At 38.5% G+C, this 22,374-nt stretch overlaps 1 protein-coding gene across 4 annotated transcripts in view; it reads left to right on the top strand.

Annotated features, from left to right (window-relative positions):
* CDK17 (cyclin dependent kinase 17) overlaps nt 1-22,374 on the top strand; it is a 116,018-nt gene that overhangs the window by 2,132 nt on the left and 91,512 nt on the right. Inside the window, exons 1-2 of one of the 4 annotated variants that reach the window (XM_055357439.1) lie at nt 2,565-2,652; nt 5,125-5,221. The exons of 2 other annotated variants lie outside the window; for them this stretch is intronic. The gene's annotated coding sequence lies outside the window, so the exon portion shown is untranslated. Of the gene's footprint in view, nt 1-2,564; nt 2,653-5,124; nt 5,222-22,374 lie in introns of those variants that run through there. One more of the 4 variants, XM_063694223.1, reaches the window with a different exon arrangement.

The following is a 22,374-nucleotide window of genomic DNA, read 5'->3' as shown; positions in this document are numbered from 1 at the left end:
GAAACTAGAAATAAGACGAAACTAGATTTTAAGGGGAAAAATTTGCTAGTGGTAATATAATTGGTTTTGTTTCATTTTTTTTATGAGTCTGAGGAGTTGACATTAAACGTTGGGATGTTGCTTTGTTAATGAAGTCATTTCAATTTTTGCAACTCTTAACATCTGCATGCTTCCATAAACAGTGGGTTGGAACAAAAGAAAATGTGACTAAGGGATATTCCTTAAATTCTTTTTTATGTTATGAGAGAGAATATTGGAATATAAAGAATGTTACTTTATCTGGTAAACCATCTCATAGGCCAGAAGCACTAACAGTTTGAATGGTTGGCTTAAAAAAAAACGGGAGTCTTTGAATTTAAGCTTATGTAAAATTACTATGCAAATATAGGTTATTATTTATTTTTACAGTGAAAATAAAACACTATTGAAGTATAAATGGAAAGAAAATAAAAGCAAAGCCTGTTTAATATAGAGACATTAATGTTGATATCACTGTACGAACAGTCATAGCTTGCTGCTCACTGCCGTTAAAGGGTTGACATACAAACATTGTGGAAGAGATTTCAGTTTGAGGGCTAGTGTCTGAATTATGAACTCCTTACCCTACTCCACCACTTAAAACATTTTAGAGACTTTTGTGAAACTAACAGGTCATATAATTAATAATTGTTGTTTTATGTACATTTATCGAAAGGCCATATTGAGGATACATTGATTTTTTTTCCTGCATATTTACCAATATCGAATTAGAAAATTAAACCTTCAGTGTTACTAGATGGAAATCTACCAAAAAGTAGCAAGGTTTCCGAATGGTGGGATTTATTGGTGATTAAACATTTTTTTTCCTGTATTTTACAAGTTTCACATTACATTTACAATGAGAAAAAAATGTAAATGTAGAATTAAAGTCTTGTTAATATCGTAATTTGCCTATTGCTGTACTAAAAGAAGCTTCTGTAAAATGTTATCATTCTCATCCTTAGATTCAGGCCAGAAAGTAACTTTCAGTGTTAGGTATTTGAAATAATGCAGCCTGTCATATGTACTCTGGTTACCAGAATGAAAAAACAAAAAGAGATACATACATAGTAAGGAAACATGAAATTGGAGGAATTGATCCCCATGTGTATTGCAGCTTCATATACCAGTAGTCTCTAATAAGTCATTGCTTTAATTAAAAAAAAAAAATAGAAAATTTAAATTTTATTTGCCCTGTAGCACAGGATAGCTGTGTTGACTAAGCGCAGATTTTAACGTATATGTTTGTTGATATATTTAGTTTTCAGATACCAGTTCAGTCCTACAATTATGGTGGAACTAGATGGCATATAAAATCATTTTGTTGCTTTGTTGAGGCTTGTTTTTTTCCTTATTTTCAGCAATATTTTCCTTCTTTCTTTTCACTGAAAAACAATGCAACTATTTTATTTTGAACAATGGAAGCTGTAATGGCAACTGGGGTAGCTATTCAAAAGTGGAGATGACGATGTCCCTTAATATTATAACAGTTATCTGTGAACACAAAAATTTTTACCCTATGATTTTCTTTGTTATTGTCTACTAATGCTGAATATTTATAAGACATTACATTTTGAATCTTTATTGATGTTTCCTAGTCTTTAGAAAATTTTACCGTCATGGGCTAGCATTCTTTTACGTGGCATTTAGATTTCCAGGATGTTCTTTGTATTTTTTGTTTGTTTGTTTTGTTTGTTTTAGACTTTCAGGATGGATAATTACTTTATTGCTATATTGTAAAAATTATATTCTCTAGGGAATTTTACCTGTTTAAAAAATTGTCTCAGTTTTCATACGTGGGAAGGATGAATAGTTTTAGGTTCTTTTGAATTTTGAATGGATAATTTTTGCCTAAACTTTTAAACAGGAAATCGGTATTTAAAGTATATTTCATAAAGTGATAATGGCATTTTGCATTTTAAATGCAGAAGATAAACAATAGGTTTATGGCATTTAAAAATGTGCTTTGTGTAGCATTTTTGAAGTTAAAAAAACTGCCTGTAATAGCGAACCTAGTGTAGTTCACTAGCATTCAATCTACAATGTTGGCAATTTCTTTGAACTGATGGGGAGAGGACCAGTTAGACTGGCTTTTAAGAATTTTTATTGTCATCAGTGGATTCTTTGTCATTATTTTGCTTCCAGTATAGTTAGTTGGTGGTTACTTTTGATATCTGCAAAATATTGACCTGGCAAGAGGAATTGCCAAGGGCCAGAGAAGTGTATTGAATATACCTCAGTGTAGTTTATTGTTCCCAGCCTGTCTGCCTCTCCCTGTTGGCCAACATGGAAAATCAATAGACATCTACCAGTAAATCTAATAAGTAATGTTACCGTGTTCTGCAGTAACCTGCAATACTGAATACTGTTTGAGGATGTAGATTTACAGATCTATGGCATATTGGGATGAGGTGAAAATTATCTTGCTCTCCAAAGTCTCCTTTTGAAAATATTTTTTGATATCACCTTATTTTACTTGGGCTACTATAACAAAATACCATACATTGAGGTGGCTTAAAACACAGACTTATTTTCTCACAGGTCCGGGGCTGGAAGTCTGAAATCAGCTAAGCACCTGCCCTCTCAGCTGTCTTCTCCCTGGACACTCTTAAGTCCTTTCCTCCCTGCCTGCAGGTGAAGTGGGAGGGAGAGGAGGGAGAAGTGAGGATGTCTTTTTCTTTTCTACTTAAAAGGGCACAAATCCCGTCATGAGAGGGTCTCACTCTTAGGACCTAATCTAAACCTAATTACTTCCCAAAGGCCCACCTCCAATAGCCATCACACTGGGAGGTTTGGACTTCAACATGTGAATTTTGGGGGTACACAGATCTTCAGTCCATAACATAAACTTTGTGAAAGAAATTAACGTTAATTATTTACCTCCTCTACTAGGCACTATGCTAAGTATTATTTTGTGAAATCCTCACAATAAGCGCTTCATATAGGTATTCTGCCTGTTTTCAAATGAAGAAACAAAGACCTTAGGTTAAGTCATTGTTTCCAGGGACCGACCTCTGTGGTAAACATTGACATTCCAGTTTAGGCATTCAAACCACTACTCTACACTGTCTCCATGAGGATGAGATGTTAAAAAGTCAATGTTACTGTCTGCACTCTATAAACAGTGAGTGAGAAATCAGAAAAGCTCATCAAAATACGATTTAAAGTACATTGAACTGGTTTTACTACATGAAAAGATTGCAGTATATAAAATATGTAAGGTAGGACATGTTGCTCAAAATGAATTAAAAATCAAGATGCTAAAAAAATTTAAAACATTTATATGGGCCAGGCATGGTGGCTCACGCCTGTAATCCCAGCACTTTGAGAGGCCGAGCCGGGCAGATCACAAGGTCAAGAGTTCCAGTCCAGCCTGGCCAACGTGGCGAAACCCCGTCTCTACTAAGAATACAAAAATTAGCTGGGCACGGTGGTGCATGCCTGTAATCCCAGCTACTCGGGAGGCTGAGGCAGGAGAATTGCTTGAACTTGGGAGGCAGAGGTTGCAGTGAGCCAAGATCGCACCATTGCACTCTAGCCTGGCGACAGAGCAAGACTCTGTCTCGGGGGAAAAAAAATTATAGATTTTTTGAATAAATAATAAATAAAAATAAAATAAATCATAAATATTTTTTGTCTTTTTTTTTGAGACGGAGTCTCTCCCTCAGTTGGCCCAGGCTGGAGTGCAGTGTTGCAGTTGCGTGATCTCAAGCTATTCTCGTGCCTCAGCCTCCGGAGTAGCTGGGACCACAGGTGGTGTGAGCTTCCACGTCCAACTAATTTTTGTATTTTTGGTAGAGATGGATTTTCACCATGTTGGCCAGGCTCGTCTCGAACTCCTGACCTCAGGTGATCTGTGCACCTCGGTCTCCCAAAGTGCTGGGATTACAGGTATGAGACACCGTACCCGTGCTTCTCTACCTTTTAATAACACATTTTTGTTTCTTTTTATGCATTTGTTAGTGTAAATATGTTCAAGAATACTCTACATTTTGTGTACATGTTTGTAAACAAGGGAAAAGGACCCAAAGATAATTTCTCTTTCATTGTATTCTAGTTCAGTTACTAACTTTGGCCTTCTCAAGTCATATTAATCTACTATTCTTATAATTGATGGGTAATGTTTGTTATTAGTATGTGTTAATATTCAATAATGTAAACAACGTTGGTAAAAGTTGATATGAATACTTGTGAGAAATTTTTTTTTTTTTTTTTGAGATGGAGTCTCACTCTGTTGCCCAGGCTGGAATGCAATGGCGTGATCTTGGCTCACTGCAACCTCCGCCTCCCGGGTTCAAGTGATTCTCCTGCCTCAGCCTCCCGAGTAGCTGGGATTACAGGCGTGCACCACCACGCCCAGCTAATTTTTGTATTTTTAGTAGAGATAGGGTTTCACCATGTTGGCCAGGCTGGTCTTGAGCTCCTGATCTCATGATCTGCCTGCCTTGGCCTCCCAAAGTGCTGGGATTACAGGCGTGAGCCACTGTGCCTGGTCTATACTTGTGAGAAACTATCAAGTAACAGCAGTGAAGCCCTTATCACTCCAAATTTAGACTTGCTCTTCTTTAAATTAGTTAATATGTATTTTTTAGTATTATTTTAGAATAAACATTTTTTGAAGTATAACAACTTAGATTTTAGTATTTTGTATTATTGACTTGTAATGTTATTTCTGGCGGAAAAAGAAGCTTTTCATTGAGTATGTGTGTGTGTGTTTGTGTTTGTTAAGATACAGGGTCTCACTCTGCCACCCAGGTTGATTGCAGTGGTGTGATCACTGCTTCTTGTAGCCTTGATCTCTGGGGCTCCAGTGATCCTCCCACCTCAGCCTCCCAAATAGCTGGGACTACAGGTTCAGTGCCACCAGTCTTGGCTAAGTTTTGTGTTTTTAGTAGAGATGGGGTTTTGCCATATTGCCCAAGCTGTTCTTGAACTCCTGGGCTCAAGCAATCTCCCTGCCTCAGCCTCCCAAAGTGCTGGAATTACAGGTGTGAGCCACTGTGCCCAGATTTTTTACTGATTCTGAAGTAAAATTGGATTCCTTAGAGTTAAGCACCTTGAGTCTGACCTATTAAATTAGCTTTTTTTTTTTTTTTTTTTTTTGAGGCGGAGTCTCACAGGCTGGAGTACAATGGCACGATCTTGGCTTACTGCAACCTCCACCTCCCGGGTTCAAGCGATTCTCCCTGCCTCAGCCTCTCGAGTAGGTGGAATTACAGGTGTCTGCCACTATGCCCTGCTAATTTTTGTAGTTTTTAGTAGAGATGAGGTTTCACTATCTTGGCCAGGCTGGTGTTGAACTCCTGACCTCGTGATCCACCCGCCTCGGCTTCCCAAAGTGCTGGGATTACAGGTGTGAGCCACCGTGCCTGGCCTTAAATTAGTTTTAAGAAGTGGTCCTTTATGTCTCAATTTGAGTTAATAAATTTAATTTTTCAATTAACTCAGGTTTGCAGTTGGTATTTTTAAAGCATTTTTTGTTACGTCCTCAATATTGTATTAGCCATTATCTGTGTTGTAACAATATAATTTAATGTGGCAATATTGTAACATATAAAATAACAGCAATGTTGGTTGTCTGAGTATTCTGTCCACAGCCTTCTTTCCAGGTTTTATGTGTTCCTGGCAATCTGGTCTATATTTAGGGCTTTGTTCTCATCACCCATATGCAATAATCTCCACCTCTTTATTTCTAATCTAGACCTCTTTTTCTGAGTTGCACTCCAGCTTCCTACTCGATATTGCCTTAGTGCTCCCTTACCTAAACTGAACTCGAATCCCCTATTTCTGTTCCCAATTTCAGTGAATGGTACCACTGTCAGCCTAGTCACGTAAGCCAAAAACTTTGGCCGCTTCCTTCTTACGCTTTTCTGTTATGCTCATTTCCCCTTAGTCCAGTTAGTCACACCAAGTCCTGTTAATTCTAATTCCTAAATATCTTTTAAATTTATTTTTTCCTGTGTCACTTTCTTACGTAAGGGTTTTGGAATGTCTTATCTGATTTACTGGCTCCAGTTTTGTCCCATTTTAATCTAACCATATTCTTTCTTTATGTTTATATATGTATCTTATTTTATCCTTTTTTCCGTACTGCCGTCCATTCATCCATCCATGTCTGAAGTACCTGCCTACTCTGTACTAGACACTATGGTAGGGGCTAGGATACAAAGATGAAGAAACTGGTATGTTGATATTACAATGCTATGACACTTGTAGAGAAATTCTCATTTTTAAGCCCAAACGTCTCTTTCTCCAACGTGATCTTTGTTCCATTCTGACAGTTATGGTGGTTCTGCTATATAGTGTTTATGTATACTGTAGTACTTAATATGTTATATTGTAATTAATTATTTTCAGGTCTCTCCCTCTTTTGGCTGGTGTTGTGCTCCAGAGAGGCCGTGTTTTTTTTCATTTCTGTATTTCTTCCCATATTATCATATTCTTAAGTTGAATAAAGTGATGGAATTAGGAGGAACAACACCGAGTTGGTAAATTAAGGTCAGAGTAGACTTAGAAGCAATCAAGAATACATTTTGATATAGTAGATAATAAAAAGTGTAAAAGGTTTCAAATATTGGAGCTATACAGTTTTGGTGGTATTTGTGTGAGAGCAATCTAGAGCAGTTTGTAGGCCAACTTGGAGGGACAGTAACTTGGCATTATTGAGACTGTTTAATTGCATGTGAGCTGTACTAACTTGTTAGTGAAAATGGAGAGAAAAGGGGTGTGGCCTTCAAAGATTGTTGTCTTTTAGACAAAATGGAAATATAAAATTATAATGTTAATATGTAAAGAAAGTACTCATTTCTGAAGGTCTAAAAATATTGGTCAGTTATATCAGGAGTAAAATTTGGTTTAACCGAAAAAAACTGGCCTGCCGTGGTGGCTCACGCCTGTAATCCCAGCACTTTGGGAGGCCAAGGCAGTCAGATCACTTGAGGTCAGGGGTTCGAGACCAGCCTGGGCAACATGGCGAAACCCCATCTCTACTAAAAATACAAAAAATTAGCCGGGCGTGGTGGCGCAGGCCTGTAATTCCAGCTACCTGGGAGGCTGAGGCATGAGAATTGCTTGAACCCGGGAGGTGAAAGTTGTAGTCAGCTGAGATCACACCACTGCACTCCAACCTGAGTGACAGAGTGAGACTCTGTTTCAAAAAAAAAAAAAGAAAAAAATCAAAAACAAAACAACCCCCGCCCCAAAATCATCCTTAATGAAATCTAGCTCTTTAACTGTGTAGTATTGGCTTAAATGCGCTTACGGCAGTGCAGAATTGTACTCAGAGGATCAAACAGTGCATTTAATGTTATTCATTCTGCTGTGGTAGTTTATGTATACAGTTGACTAGAAGCTTTGTTTTTCTTTTTTTCTTTTTTTTGAGATGGAGTCTCCCTCTGTCGTCTAGGTTGGAGTGCAGTGGTGCAATCTCAGCTCACTACAACCTCCACCTCCCGGGTTCAGTAAATTCTCCTGTCTCAGCCTCCCGAGTAGCTGGGATTATAGGCGTGTGCCACCATGCCTGGCTAATTTTTGTATTTTTAGTAGTGTTGGCCAGGCTGGTCTCTAACTCCTGAGCTCAGGTAATCCAGCCACCTTGGCCACCCAAAGTGTTGGGATTACAGGTGTGAGCCGCCACACCCGGCCTTGTTTTTAAATGGAATTACAGTAATTAAATAAAAACTGTTCCATGGTCTACTTTTAAACTTGAAGGATTTTTTTTTCTTTTTCTTTTCTGTCTTTTTTTTTTTTTTTTTTTTGAGATGAAGTCTCACCCCATCGTCCAGGCTGGAGTGCAGTGGTGCGATCTCTGCTAACTGCAACCTCCACCTCCCAGGTTCAGGCGATTCTCCTGCCTCAGCCTCCTGAGCAGCTGGGACTACAGGTGCATGCCATTGTGTCTGGCTAATCTTTGTATTTTTAGTGGAGACGATGTTTCACCATGTTGGGCAGGCTGGTCTTGAACTCCTGAGCTCAGGTGATCCACCCACCTAGGCCTCCCAAAGTGCTGGGATTAAAGGCGTGAGCCGCCGCGCCTGGCCAAGGCTTTTTTAAAATGCCTGTAATCCCAGCACTTTGGGAGGCCTAGGTGGGTGGATCGCCTGAGCTCAGGAGTTCGAGACCACCCTGGTCAACATGATGAAACCCGTCTCTACTAAAAAATACAAAAAAATTAGCCGGGCGTGTTGGCACGTGCCTGAAGGGAGGAGAATCACTTGAACCCGGGAGGTGGAGGTTGCAGTAAGCTGACATTGCCACACTGCACTCCAGCCTGGGCGACAGAGCGAGACTCCATCTCAAAAAAAAAAAAAAAAAAAATTGACTTTAAAATTATACCTCTTTTCGGCCGGGCGCGCTGTCTCACGCTTGTAATCCCAGCACTTTGGAAGGCTGAGGCAGGCGGATTATGAGGTCAGGATATCGAGACCGTCCTGGCCCACATGGTGAAACCCCGTCTCTGCTAAAAATACAGAAATTTGCTGGGTGTGGTGGCGCATGCCTGTAATTCTAGCTACTCAGGAGGCTGAGGCAGGAGAATCTCTTGAACCTGGGAGGTGGAAATTGCAGTAAGCCAAGATCACACCACTGCACTCCAGCCTGGTGACAGAGTGAGACTTCCTCTCAAAAAAAAAAAAAACAAAAAACAAAACAAAACAAAAACCCTCTTCTATAGTAGGTGTGTTATAAGTAATAAGTTTATTTTAAATATTAGTTTGAGATTATGGCTTGGTAACATCTTGTTTGAAGTGTGACATTTAAAATGAATTTTCATAATTTGTGGGAGTCAGTGCCTTTTTAAATTCCTCAGCTTACACAGTCTTCTTAAAACACTTTTTATATTAAGCTTTTGAGATCATGGTTTATTAACCAACATTTATCATTTCAGAAACAGTGGGGTATTGTGTGTTGCAGTAATTTTTGCCCATAAGTTGGTGAGCATGGATTTTTTTTGTTGATCCCTCCCTTCTCCAGATATCATTTACATTTCCATTTTGCTCTCATCCCCTTTCTTCCCAAGAAGCTATAAAATGGTTGAAACATTTATTTCAGGTACAATTTTTTGGAAAAGATCTGCAACTTAGGTTTCTATTGTATAAAGTTTAGAATTGGTTATATGTTTTCAATTTTCTTTTCATAAAGCCTACTTCAGTAATAACTTATAATAACCATATTACTATAAGCTCATTATTTTAACTCTTGGCTGGGCAAGGTGGCTCATGCCTGTAATCCCAGCATTTAGGGAGGCAGACTGAGGAGGATCACTGGAGCCTAGGAGTTTGAGGCCAGCCTGGGCAACATAGGGAGACCCCATGCCTACAAAAAAATTAAAAAAAAAAAAATTAGTTGAGCATGAGATGGCACATGCCTGTAGTTCCAGCTACCCAGGAGGCTGAGGCAGAAGGCTCTCTTGAGCCTGTCTCAAATAATAATAATAATAATAAAAAGTGAGGCCTGGTGGGAGGTATTTGGATCATGGGGCAGATCCCTCATGAATGGCTTAGCACCATCCCCTTGGTGATGAGTGAGTTCATGTGAGATCCGGTTGTTTTAAAGTTTGTAGCTTCTTCTCTGTTCTCTCTTGTTCCTGCTCTCGCCATGTGACATGCCTGTTCCCACTTGGTTTTGCACCATGAGTAAAAGCTTCCCGAGGCCTCCCCAGTTGCCAAGCAGATGTTGGCATTATGCTTGTACAGCTTGCAGAACCACGAGGCAATTAAACCTCTTTTCTTTATAAATTACCAAGTCTCAGGGATTCCTTTATAGCAGTGTAAGAACAGCCCAACACAGCATGTAAAACATTGATTGTTTTTGCTATAACTCTTTATAAAATAAGAACTATTGGTAGTGGTAATAAAATTGTTTAATCCATTGCTTCACGTTGAAGGAATGTCTAAATCAGTGATTCACAAGGACAATTGAATGAAAATCATCTCTGGCTTTTTGAACTTTGCATATTTCCCAGATTTTCTAATATGCCTCTACTCCCACCAGATTTGAGCGTAACTGTAGCAGTGAGTTCGAGTTATTAATGGGTGTGTGTTGCATTCTTCTTGTATGTTTGGGGGTGGAGGTGGCACATATAGACATACCAGTAGACTAGTCTAAGATGTGCATTGTTGTTTCTAATCTAATGACCATTAGGAATAAATAGGTCATAATCTTTTGTAAGCATATCTGTAAGCTTTCCTTAGGGCCAACCAAATATTTCTTTGAACCATTTTCCCTGTTCTGTTCCACTTGTTTAGGCCTGTGCTTTATCATTTACTTGACATCTTAATAGTCTAGACAGTATTTGCTTTCCTTGTTTATGACTCTTGTATGTGACTCTAGAGTTTTTCTTTTCTTTTTTTTTTATGTACAGATGAGATGTCACTGTGTTGCCCAGGCTGGTTTCCAACTCCTGAGCTCAAGTAATCCTCCCACCTTGGCCTCCCAAACTGCTAGGGTTACAGGCGTGAGCTGCCACACCTGGCTGATTGTTTTTCTTTTTCTCTTTTATTTTATTATTTTTTTTTTTTTTTAGAGAAAAGGTCTTACTCTGTTGCCCAGGCTGGAGCACATCAGTGCAGTCCCAGCTCCTTGCATCCTCAACCTACTGGGCTCAAGCGATCCTCCCACCTCAGCTTCCTGAGCAGCTGGGACCACAGGTGCACACCACCATGCCCAGCTGATTTTTTACTTTTTATTTTTTTGATAGAGACAGGGTCTCACTATGTTGCCCAGCCTAGTCTTGAACTCCTGGACACAAGTGATTCTCGAGCCTCGGCCTCCCAAAGCGCTGGGATTACAGGTGTGAGCCACCATGCCCTGCCTCACGTTTTTCTGAAATCAAAATAGAGTAACTGGTTATAAAGTTTACTCATCAAAAGAAGAAACTGACTTTGCATTTTATTCTTTGTCATAAAATCTGCCTGGATGCTTAGTATTATATTATTGTTTACTATTATATATTATTCCAGAGTAATGGCTTTAACCTAAACTTCAGAATCATTCTTGTTGACTAAAATAAAAAATCTAAAGGCATGCTTGTAAGTGTGTAATCTCAAACTCTGTTTCTGAATGAGAATCTCTGGGTTTGGGTTTTTAATGTTTCAGACAATTCTTGATAGGTCCTGGAGTTTCAGAAACATAGGGTTTAGCACAGTGTTAAGGGAAGGAACCACTCATACATTAAATTTAAAGTAGATTCAAAGTTCTAGTGGGTTGGTCGGTCCTTGGTCGCTGGATACTGTGTGCTATTGGACCCAAAGAATGACGGCACTGCTAGGATGAAGCTCATGAGATTTTTGATGAAATGGTTCATGAAACTGTAACCTTGAATTGAAAAGTGGAACACAGGTCTGTGGAACAGTCACAGGTATGGATGTCACCGTGATACACATCTTAAAGTGTGAAAATGACCCTGAAGACAGAGAACCTGTACAGTTGGAAACACAAATTTGAGGAAGTAACATTAGATATTTTACTCTACCAGACAGTTTACCTCTGGATACACTACTTGTGGATGTTGAGCCTAAAGTAAAAACCTAAGAAAAGGGAAGCTGTTTGTTGCAGGAAGAGGCCAATGCAGAAGAAGAGGTAGAGGAAGAGTACATGGCCATGGCAGAGGGAGAGTGGGTACTGGTGGTAATGTCTCTTAAGATTACTGTTTCAAGGTAATATGTGATTTGAGATATTTTCTGTATAGATTTTCTTCGCTTATGTCAATTTTTATTTTTAAATTTTTTTCTATCAAAAAATTTACCATTATGCAGTATGTCCATGTAATATGTCAGCTTTTTTGTTGTTGTTTTGTTTTTCATTTTGAGACAAGGCCTCTTTCTGTCTCCCAGGCTGGAATGCAGTGGCACGATCTCAGCTCACTGCAACCTCCGCTTCATGGACTCGAGAGATCCTCCCACTTAAGCCTCCTGAGTAGCTGGGACTACAGGTGCCGCCGCCATGCTTGGCTAATTTTTTAAAGATTTTTGTGGAGAGTAGAGATGAGGTTTCACTATATTGTGCAGGCTGGTCTCAAACTTCTGGGCTCAAGTGATCCTCCCACCTTGGCCTCCCAAAGTGCCGAGATTGCAGGCATGTGCCTCTGTGTCTGGCCAGTATGTCAGTTTTTAACGAACATAAATGTGTGGAAAATTTTTTGAAGTAAAGGCAAAGTGATTAAAACTTTCTACCTGGGTGCAGTGGCTCACGTCTGTAATCCCAGCACTTTGGGAGGCTGAGGTGGGCAGATCACCTGAGCCCAGGTGTTTAAGACTAGCCTGGGCAACATGGCAAAATGCCATCTCTTTAAAAAGTGTTTTAAAAAATTGGCCAGCTGTGGTGGCACATGCCTGTAGTCCTGGCTACTCCTCTGGAAGGTAAAGTCTGCAGTGAGCTGTGATTGTGCCACTGCTCCCCAGCCAGCGTGACAAGAGTTAGAAACCCTATCTCAAAACAAAGCAAAAACCAAGAAACCTTCCTGTCGTTCCATCTTATTTTTCCCTCCCTTTTTTTTTGTTCTACTCGAAGCCTTTTAGTTTTACCAGGAGTTGGCAGTTTTCTTAATTTTATGTATAAATGTCTTTTGTTTCAATTATTTTATGTTTTTTCCTTTAGTGGATGTTTTTGTCTGACTCTTTTAGCTTGTTTCTTATCAGTGATACTGTTTCCTATCTGTATGGTCTCAGTTATTAGTTTTAGAAAATTATTTTTAAAATATGAGAATGTATAATCATATAAAAAATGTACAATGTACGTTCTCTAACACAGTGGTTACTATTTTCAAATATTATCTTGGCTTTTCTCCAATATGTTTTGTATTTTTGTTTAAGATCCTTTTTATGTTTTTTTTAAGGTACCAAATAATTGTGGCTGTTACTTTTAGTGTTTGCAAAAGATGCTTAACCATTTCATGTTGTTTGATAATTATTACTTTTCATTTTTCATTATTTTGTTTTAAAAATAATTTCAACTTTTATTTTTGATTCAGGGCATACAAGTTCAGGTTCGTTACATGGGTATATTGCGTGATGCTGAGGTTTGGGGTATGGATGAGCCTGTCACTCTGGTAGTGAGCATAGTATGTGATAGGTAGTTTTTCAGCCCATGCCCCCATTTGCCAACCCCTTCTAGTCATCTCCAGTGTCTGTTGTTAACATCTTTTTTTGTTTTTTGAGACAGAGTCTCACTCTGTCACCCAGGCTGGAGTGCAGTGGCGCAATCTTGGCCCACTGCAACCTCCGCCTCCCGGGTTCAAGCAACTCTCCTGCCTCAGCCTCCCGAGTAGCTGGGACTACAGGTGCCCACCACCACGCCTGGCTAATTTTTGTATTTTTAGTAGAGATGGGGTTTTGCCATGTTGGCCAGGCTGGTCTTGAACTCCTGACCTTATGATCTGCCCGCCTAGGCCTCCCAAAGTTATGGCATTACAGGTGTGAGCCACTGCACCTGGCTTTTTTTTTTTTTTTTTTCTTGAGAAAGGGTCTTGTTTTCACCCAGACTGGAAGGCAGTGGCATGATCATGGCTCACTGCAGCCTTGACCTTCTGGGCTCAAGTGATCTTCCCACCTCAGCCTCCCACGTAGCTGGGACCATGGGCATGTACCACCACACCTGGCTAACTTTTTGATTTTTTGTAGATACAAGGTCTATGTTGCCCAGGCTGGTCTTGAACTCCTGGGCTCAAGCAGTCCTCTTGCCTCAGCCTCCCAAGTGCTGGCATTACAGGCATTAGCCACCCTGCTCAGCTGTTCCTATCTTATGTCCATGTGTGCTCAATGTTTAGCTCCCAAATATAAGTGAGAACATACAGTATTTGGTTTTCTGTTCTTGCAGTAATTCACTGAGGATAATGGTCTCCAGCTGCATCCATGTTGCTGCAAAGAACAAGGTCTCATTCTTTTTTTATGGCTATACAGTACTCCATGGTGTGTATGTACCATGTTTTCTTTATCCAGTTCACCATCAGTGGGCACCTAGGTTGATTCCATGTCTTTGCTATTGTGAATAGTGCCGCCATAAACCTATGAATACATGAGTCTTTTTGATAAAATGATTTGTTTTCCTTTGGGTATATACCCAGTAATGGGATTATTGAATTGAATGGTAGTTCAGTTTTTAGCTCTTCGAGAAATCTCCAACTGCTTTCCACAGTGGCTAACCTAACTTAACTTATATTCCCACCAGCAATGTGTAAGCTTTCCCTTTTCTCTGCAGTCTTGCCAACATCTGTTATTTTTTGACTTTTTAATAATAGCCATTCTGACTGGTGTGAGATGGTATTTTGTTGTGGTTTTCATTGCTTTTATCTCATGATTAGTAATGTTGAACATTTTTTTCATGTGTTTGTTGGCTGCTTGTATGTCTTCTTTTGAGAAATGTTTGTTCATGTCCTTTGTCTGCTTCTTAATGGGATTTTTTTTTCTTGTGGATTTAAGTTCCGTATGGATTCTGAATATTAGTCCTTTGTTGGATGCATAGTTTGCAAATCTTTTCTCCCATTCTGAAGGCTGTCTGTATACTCTTGATAATTTCTTTTGCCATGCAGAAGCTTTTTAGTTTCATTAGGTCCTGCTTGTCAATTTTTGTTTTCTTTGCAATTGTTTTTGGGGACTTAGCCATAAATTCTTTGCCAATGCTGATGTCTGGAAGAGTGTTTCCTGGGTTTTCTTCTAGGATTTTATAGTCTAATGTCTTTAATTCATCTTGAGTTAATTTTTGTATAGGACAAAAAGTAGGGGCCCACTTTCATTCTTCTGTGTATGCCTATCCAGTTATCCCAACATGATTTGTTGAATAGAGAGTCCTTCTCCCGTTGTTTATTTTTGGCAACTTTGTTGATCAGACGATCAGACGGTTGTGGTTGTGCAACTTTATTTCTAGATTCTCCATTCTGTTCCATAGGTCTGTGTGTCTGTTTTTGTATCAGTACCATGCTGTGTTGGTTACTTTAGCCCTACAGTTTAGTTTTAAGTCGGGTAGTATGATTCCTCTGGCTTTGTTCTTTCTGCTTAGGGTTGCTTTGGCTATTTGGGCTTTTTGGTTCTGTATGAATCTTAGAAAAGTTTTTTTTTTTTTTTTTCTAATTTTGTGAAGAATTACATTGATAGTTTGATAGGAATAGCATTGAATCCGTATTTTGCTTTTGGCAGTATGGATATTTTAATGATATTGATTCTTCTAATTAATGACCATGGAATGTTTTTACATTTGTTTATGTCATCACTGATTTCTTTCAGCATTGTTTTGTAGTTGTTATTCTAGAGATCTTTCACCTCCTTGGTTAGATGTAATAGTAGGCACTTCATTTTTTGGGGGGCTATTGTAAATAAGATTGTGTTTTTAATTTTGCTCTCAGCTAGAATGTTGTAATATAGAAATGCTACTGATTTTTATTCATTGATTTTGTATCCTGAACCTTTACTGGAGTAGTTTACAGTTCTAGGAGCCTTTTGGCAGAGTCTTTAGAGTTTTCTAGATACATAATTGTATCTGCAGAGAGATAATTTGATGTCTTCTTTCTCTATTCAGATGCCTTTGATTTTTTTTTCTTGCCTGATTGCTCTGGCTAGGACTTTCAAGTACTATGTTGAATAGGAGTGGTGAGAGTGGGCATCTTTGTCTTGTTCCAGTTCTCAAGGGAATTGTTCCAACTTTTGCCCATTCATGAAGGGATGCTGGGTTTTATCGAAAGCTTTTTCTCTGTCTGTTGAGAAGATGATACGTTTTTTGTTTTTAATTCTGTTTTAGTGGTGAATCACATTTATTGTTTTCATGTGTCAAAGCAACCTTGCACCCCAGGAACAAAGCTTACTTAATTATGGTGAATTAACATTTTGATGTGCTGCTGGATTCCATTTGCTAGTATTTTGTTGAGGATTTTTGTGTCTATGTTCATCGGGGATATTGTTCTGAAGTTTTCTTTTTTCATTGTATCTCTGCCAGATTTTGGTATCAGGCTGATGCTGGCTCCCTAGAATGAGTTAGGGAGGAAACCCTCCTTGATTTTTTGGAATAGTTTCAGTAGGATTGGTACCAATTTTTCTTTATACGTCTGGTAGAATTCGGCTGTGAATCCATCTGGTCCTGGACTTTTTTTGGTTGGTAGGATTTTTTTTTTTTTTTTTTAATTACTGATTCAGTTTTGGAACTTGTTATTTGTCTGTTCAGGTTTTCACTTCCTTCCTGGTTTAATCTTGGGAGGTTGTGTGTTTCCAGGAATTTATCCTTTTCTTCTAGATTTTCTAATTTGTGTGCATAGAGGTGTTGATAGTAGGCTGAATATCTTTTGTATTTGTTTTCACTATTTTAAATTGGTGCTGTGACATACTTGAATATGCGATATCCCTTTCCCACCCGCCCACACCATTTTGCATTTCCTTAGGGTAGATAGATGTCTAGAAGTGGAATTCCCAAACCAAAGTCTGTGAACCCTTTTCTGATATCTCTGTTGTACCAGTACCACGAATAATGTGCCACATCTGTTTTTAGTGATATGATTATCTAAAATGTTTGCTTTTGATCATTGGTTTTAGAAAAATATAATTATATTTGAATTTGTTTGATTTCTGGGATGTTGGTCCTCCTCCCACCCCCATTATCCCCACAGATTGCTAAGGAGGAGACTTTGACTGCTCCCCGAATCCTGGCATCTTCTTTTTTTAATTTTTTCTGATATTTGGTTTTTATCAAGTTGTTATATAATAAAAAAACTAGATAAGTTGTTTTGGTGATCCATCTCTTTTTATATTCATTCCAGCTTATTTTTCAATGCTTTGTAATATATTTTAATATCTAGTATGGCAAAACACTTAATTTTTTTTCTAATAATTTTGATATTCTTATATATGTATTTTTAATTCTACTTTAGTAAATGGCAGGCAAAAAAATGTAGATCTATGGACAATAGTAGAGTTTATGGGAGGAAAATTGCAGATGATCCTTTCAGCTCACTAGAAGTCTCTATTTTTTTCTTCAAAACTGGTCTCCCTGCTATAAAATTTGAACTGTAGGTATGTCAGTATATCTATAAGAGTTGCATCGGTAATTGAAATAGACTTGCTGTTACCCATTGTCTAGGTTGTACCCTGTAAAGAGCATCTTTTTTTTTTTTTTGTAGGAAAAAATGGTTTTGTACATGGGATGAAACAATGTAAACTCAAAACTTACAGATAAGGGTTAGTTGTATCACTCATCTCTTTGAAAAGTTTATATGAATATCCAGTCAAAACCAACAAGGTATCGCCCTTGAAATGTTATCTATATGGATTTCCAAGGAGACCATAGGACTGTATACTGTCTTGGAATGTCCTCAGAAGGCTTAGAGAGCATCTTGATAAAAGGTTATGTGGTTTATGATAGAGTGTATTAGTTTATTTGTGTTATTACCAAAGATGAACTTATGGTTAAAGATGAATTTAGGATTAACATGAAGAGGAAAGAGTGACATTTAGCTGAGGGTATTAAGTAGATGTCTCAGATGAACTGACACTGAAGGTAATTAGCTTTACAAATAGAGAGATGAGAGAAGAGAACCACTTCCTAGGTAGGATAAAAGAACATGTAAAAAAGGGATATGAAAAAAATTTATATTCCTTTAAAAATGTTATTCTCTACCAGCCTAATGAATATTTCCATGTGATAGAAATAGAGATAAAGGTTGCTCATAGAGGTAGTGGCAGGAAATGAGGTCAAAGAGGGAGATATTCCAGTAAGGAGGCTGTTGAACACTTTTTAGGCAGAATATCATTTTTTTCTATAGTGAAGCCATTGGGAAAGTTGTGTACAATTACAGATGAACTTCTGCAAGTTAAATGGACAACCTTTTGTGATGTTGGTGCTTCAGAAGTACTCTCAAAGGGTTGCTTTACAGTATTGAAAATGCTAAAAAATGGCTGGGCACAGTGTCTCACGCCTGTAATCCCAGCACTTTAGGAGGCTGAGGCGGGTGGATCACGAGGTCAGGAGTTCAAGACCAGTCTGGCCAAGATGGCGAAACCCCGTCTCTCTACTAAAAATACAAAAATTAGCCGGGCGTGGTGGTGGGTGCCTGGGCGCCTGTAATCCCAGCTACTCGGGAGGCTGAGGCAGAGAATTGTTTGAACCCGGGAGGCGGAGGTTGCAGTGAGCCAAGATCGCACCATAGCACGCTAGCCTGGGCAACAGGGAAGACTTCGTCTCAAAAAAAAAACAGCTAAAAAGAGCTACTTGTGCCTTTTTTGGGTAATTTTTTGGTTCACCTCAGAGACATGAGAATTACTGGTTTTTCTTTTTTGGGTTTTTTTTTTGTTTTTTTTTTTGGTGGGGACAGAGTCTGCCTCTGTCTCTCAGGCTAGGGTGCATTGGTGCTATCATGGCTCACTGCAGGCTCAACCTCCTGGGTTCAGGTGATCCTCCCACCTCAGCCTCCATAGTAGCTGGGACTACAGGTGCGTGCCACCATGCACAGCTAATTTTTGTATTTTTTGTAGAGATGGGGTCTCACTGTGTTGCCCAGGCTGGTTTCAAACTCCTTGGCTCAAGTGATCCTCCTGCCTTGGCCTTTCAAAGTGCTGGGATTAAAGATGTTAGCTACAGCGCCCAGGGAGAATTGTTTTACTGTCTCTTAGGAGCACTTGGAAATGTGTGTTTAATTTAGAAACTCTGCCATTTTTATCTTCCGATGAGGAAATGTTTCGATATGTTAGAAATTGGTTTCACCATTTTGTTTGGGGAAATAAGAGATATAAATAGTAGATTTACTTCTGGACACGGTGGCTGATGGCTGTAATTCCTGCAAATTTGGGAAGCCAAGGTGAAAGGATTGCTTGAGCCCAGGAGTTTGAGACCAGCCTGGGCAACATAGTGAGATCCCCGTCTCTACAAAAAATGTTTAAGAAATTAGCCAGGCATAGTAATGTGTGCCTGCAGTCCTAGTTACTCAGGAAGCTCAACCTGTGGAAGGATTGCTTAATCCCAGGAATTTGAGGTTGCAGTGAGCTATGATGGCACTGCACTCCAGCCTGAGGGACAGACTTGAGACCCTGTCTCAAAACAAAAAAAATTAGATTTACAAAATATAGAAATGATAGATGCTTTTGTTTAACTATAAATATCAGCATATCTTATAATCAAGAATATAAACATTAATTGTTTCTGTAAATTGTTTTGCATTTCTTTAGCCATTATCTCCCTGCTAATATAGGTGATCATAAATCACTTTCCATTTAACAGTAATTCAGTAAACTTACATACAGGTTCTGATAATATGTTAATTTTAGCAGCTGTACTGCATTTCAGCACTTTAAATTCAACTGAGTTTGACTTGAAATACCTCCATTTTACTAAACTTAGATTTTTTTGGTACATAATTGTCCCTAGGTTAGAGCTACTCTGTCTCATGTATTTACGCTTCAGAAATTAATATCTTTTTCTTTCTTAGTATTTGAACCTTCAGATTCTTCCACTATTATAACCATTTTAAGTTTTTTAAAATTAAACTTATTTTTTTGGGATAGATAAAACTCAAGTATGTAGAAAGATGTACACAAAGTCTTATTTCTTCCTTTGCTTGCTACTTTATTTTCCTTCCACACTTTTTGGTATCCTGTTTATCCTTCCAGTGTTTTCCTTTTGTAGTTACAAACAAATGTATATTTTATTCTGGAGATCTTTCCATATCTAGATAAAGATCTTTATTTTTAATAGCTTCATAGTATTTTCTTATGTAGATGTACCATAGTTTAGTCACTCAATCCTTTGTGGCTATTTGGGTTGTTTTCTGTTTTTTGCTGTTACAATGCCAAATGAATAACAATAGACATGTAACATTTTCTATTTGAACAAGCAATTGTAGATCTTTAGGTCACGTATTTTCTTCCGCTGTCAGCTGAGAGAACCTAGAAGCAACAATATCCCTGTAGCAGTGAGCACACCTAGTGCCCAGATCTTGGTTTCTAACACCATTCTCCAGTAAAAGGAACCAGGCCTTTGTGGAGAAATGGCTGATTCTAGGACTGGGGCAGCCAATAAAACTGTAAGATCAACCTGGAGTATCTTGTAGTGCTGGAAAGGAAGGAACTATTCAACCAAAACACGAATGAGTTATGTCAAAGGGACACAGGCAACTGAAAGAGTTCCCAGTAGCCAATACTGGAATAATTTGAGCAACAAAAAAGTAATATTGAATTATAACCCAAAGTATAAAATAATATCCATGAGTTCATGCTGATAGAAGTAAATGACTGACTAAATAAATAAATGGGGGAAGAATAGAAAAATCTGTGCATAATTAGATACACAGCCCTCAAGGAAGTATAATACAACTCCCCACTTTTCAAGTGTGAACTACATGAGGTGACTTCTTGCCAATAAGTACCATACTAATGTAAGATCTTACTAGCGGAAACTGAGTGTGTGGTTTAAGGGAACTCTTTACGATTTTTCTGTAAATCTAAAATGATACTAAAAGTTCACTTTTAAAAAACTGCTTCTGGGCCGGGCGCAGTGGCTCACGCCTGTAATCCCAGCACTTTGGTAGGCCAAGGCGGGTGGATCACGAGGTCAGGAGATCAAGACCATCCTGGCTAACACGGTGAAACCCTGTCTCTACTAAAAATACAAAAAATTAGCTGGGCGTAGTGGCGGGCGCCTGTAGTCCCAGCTACTCGAGAGGCTGAGGCAGGAGAATGGCGTGAACCCGGGAGGGGGAGCTTGCAGTGAGCCGAGATCGCGCCGCTGCACTCCAGCCTGGGCGACAGAGCGAGACTCCGTCTCAAAAAAAAAAAAAAACAAAAAAAACCTGCTTCTGTAATTCTGATACTGCCAGATTGCCATTTTGTACTACCACCTAAATGTGCAAACAGGCCTGTTTCCCATAACCTCAGCAACTGAATGTGTTGTCAGACTTTTTGAGTTTTGCATTTGATAGATGAGAACTGGTTTAACTCAGGTTATTGTATTTTTCTGATTATCAGTGACATTGGACATTTTTTCATATGTTTAAGGGGCATTTTACGTTTTTTCCCTTCTTTGAATTCTCATGTCCTTTATTTTTCTCTTAGGTCATTGGTCTTTGTTTTCAGGAATTTTCTGTTGGGAGATTAGCCCTTTATTTGTGATGTGGGTTGCAAATATGTGTATTTTAGATTATGTTTTTTCATGCATAACTTTCGACTTTTATATGGTGAAGTAATTTTTTCTTTTATGTTTTTGGATTTCGAAATATATTTAGAAAAGTCTTCACCATTCCAAGGTTATAAGGAAGTTCATCCACATTTTCTTCTAATACTTGTGGTTGTGTTTTTCACATTTGGATTTTAAAATTTGGATCCTTCAGTTCCTCTCAATCTTTGAGGCATTTTAAATGCTTACCCCTTGGTTTCTGGTTATACCTGCATCAGCATGGTTGTGGCCATACAGGTGATTCAAATGACTTATAGTAAAAGAAATACTTAGGCATTTACTCTCAGTAAGAAGTCTCAACTTTCTGATTACTGATCATGATTATTATAGTAAATGGAAACTCCTTTAGAGTTTCTTTTCACTGTTAAATTGTATATTTCATAGTATTTTTTCTACTGATTATCAGTATTGTGGATTATTCATGTATCAATTGGTTTTGTCCTTATCCTGTTTCTTATAGGATTCCTTTTTAGATGATTAAACCTGTCTGTGATCTGTTTCTCATCTTCCTTAGAACTCCTACTGGTTTTATGGTCCTCTGATTACTAAACTCTATTTTATAATCTTCAGAAGTTTAATTAGTAGGCCAGTTTGCTGTTTTAACTCATTAAGAAACTGGCCAGTAGTGTCAGTGGATACTGCCTAATATAGGGTGATGATTTATCTTAACCTTTTATAACAGTATTAATATTTTCCCCACATTGCTTGTGATGAGACTAGTGTCACTGAACTGAGCTTGTAACAGACATTTGGGAAGCTGTCTGGTGGTACTGCGGAATTTTGGCTGCTGGAAAATACCACCAAAAATTATCTGTTGAGTATATTGCTTATAAGCATTTGTAGGGGGCCATGTGGGTGTTGATAAGAATGGCAAACCAGAAAGGAACATCAAAGTTGGAGTGTTTATTATTGATGTTTTGGAGTCTGGTTTAAGTATTTCAAAGCTTTATTGGAATTAGGTGAGGATCATGATATAATAGTTTGATTGGACAGACATACCAAGGCAAAAGTTTTGAGGTAAGCTTTTTCAGTGTCTTAGAAAGTGAACAATCATTTGCTACTATTTATTGAAAAATTGAATAGTCTGATGTTGGTTTATATGGGTTTTTTGGGAAGTTCCTGAAATGAACAATGAAGTTTTTTGTAGCTCTTATCTGCCTGAGCAGGAGTTTCCTGGAATAGCAAAGTCATGTTGTTGAAGACAGCTGTATAATGATA

The sequence above is a fragment of the Gorilla gorilla genome, chromosome 10, assembly GCF_029281585.2.
Source record: "Gorilla gorilla gorilla isolate KB3781 chromosome 10, NHGRI_mGorGor1-v2.1_pri, whole genome shotgun sequence".
Lineage (NCBI taxonomy): Eukaryota > Metazoa > Chordata > Mammalia > Primates > Hominidae > Gorilla > Gorilla gorilla.
The sequence above is the reverse complement of the archived record's forward strand: the minus strand, read 5'-3'. Positions and strand labels throughout refer to the sequence as shown.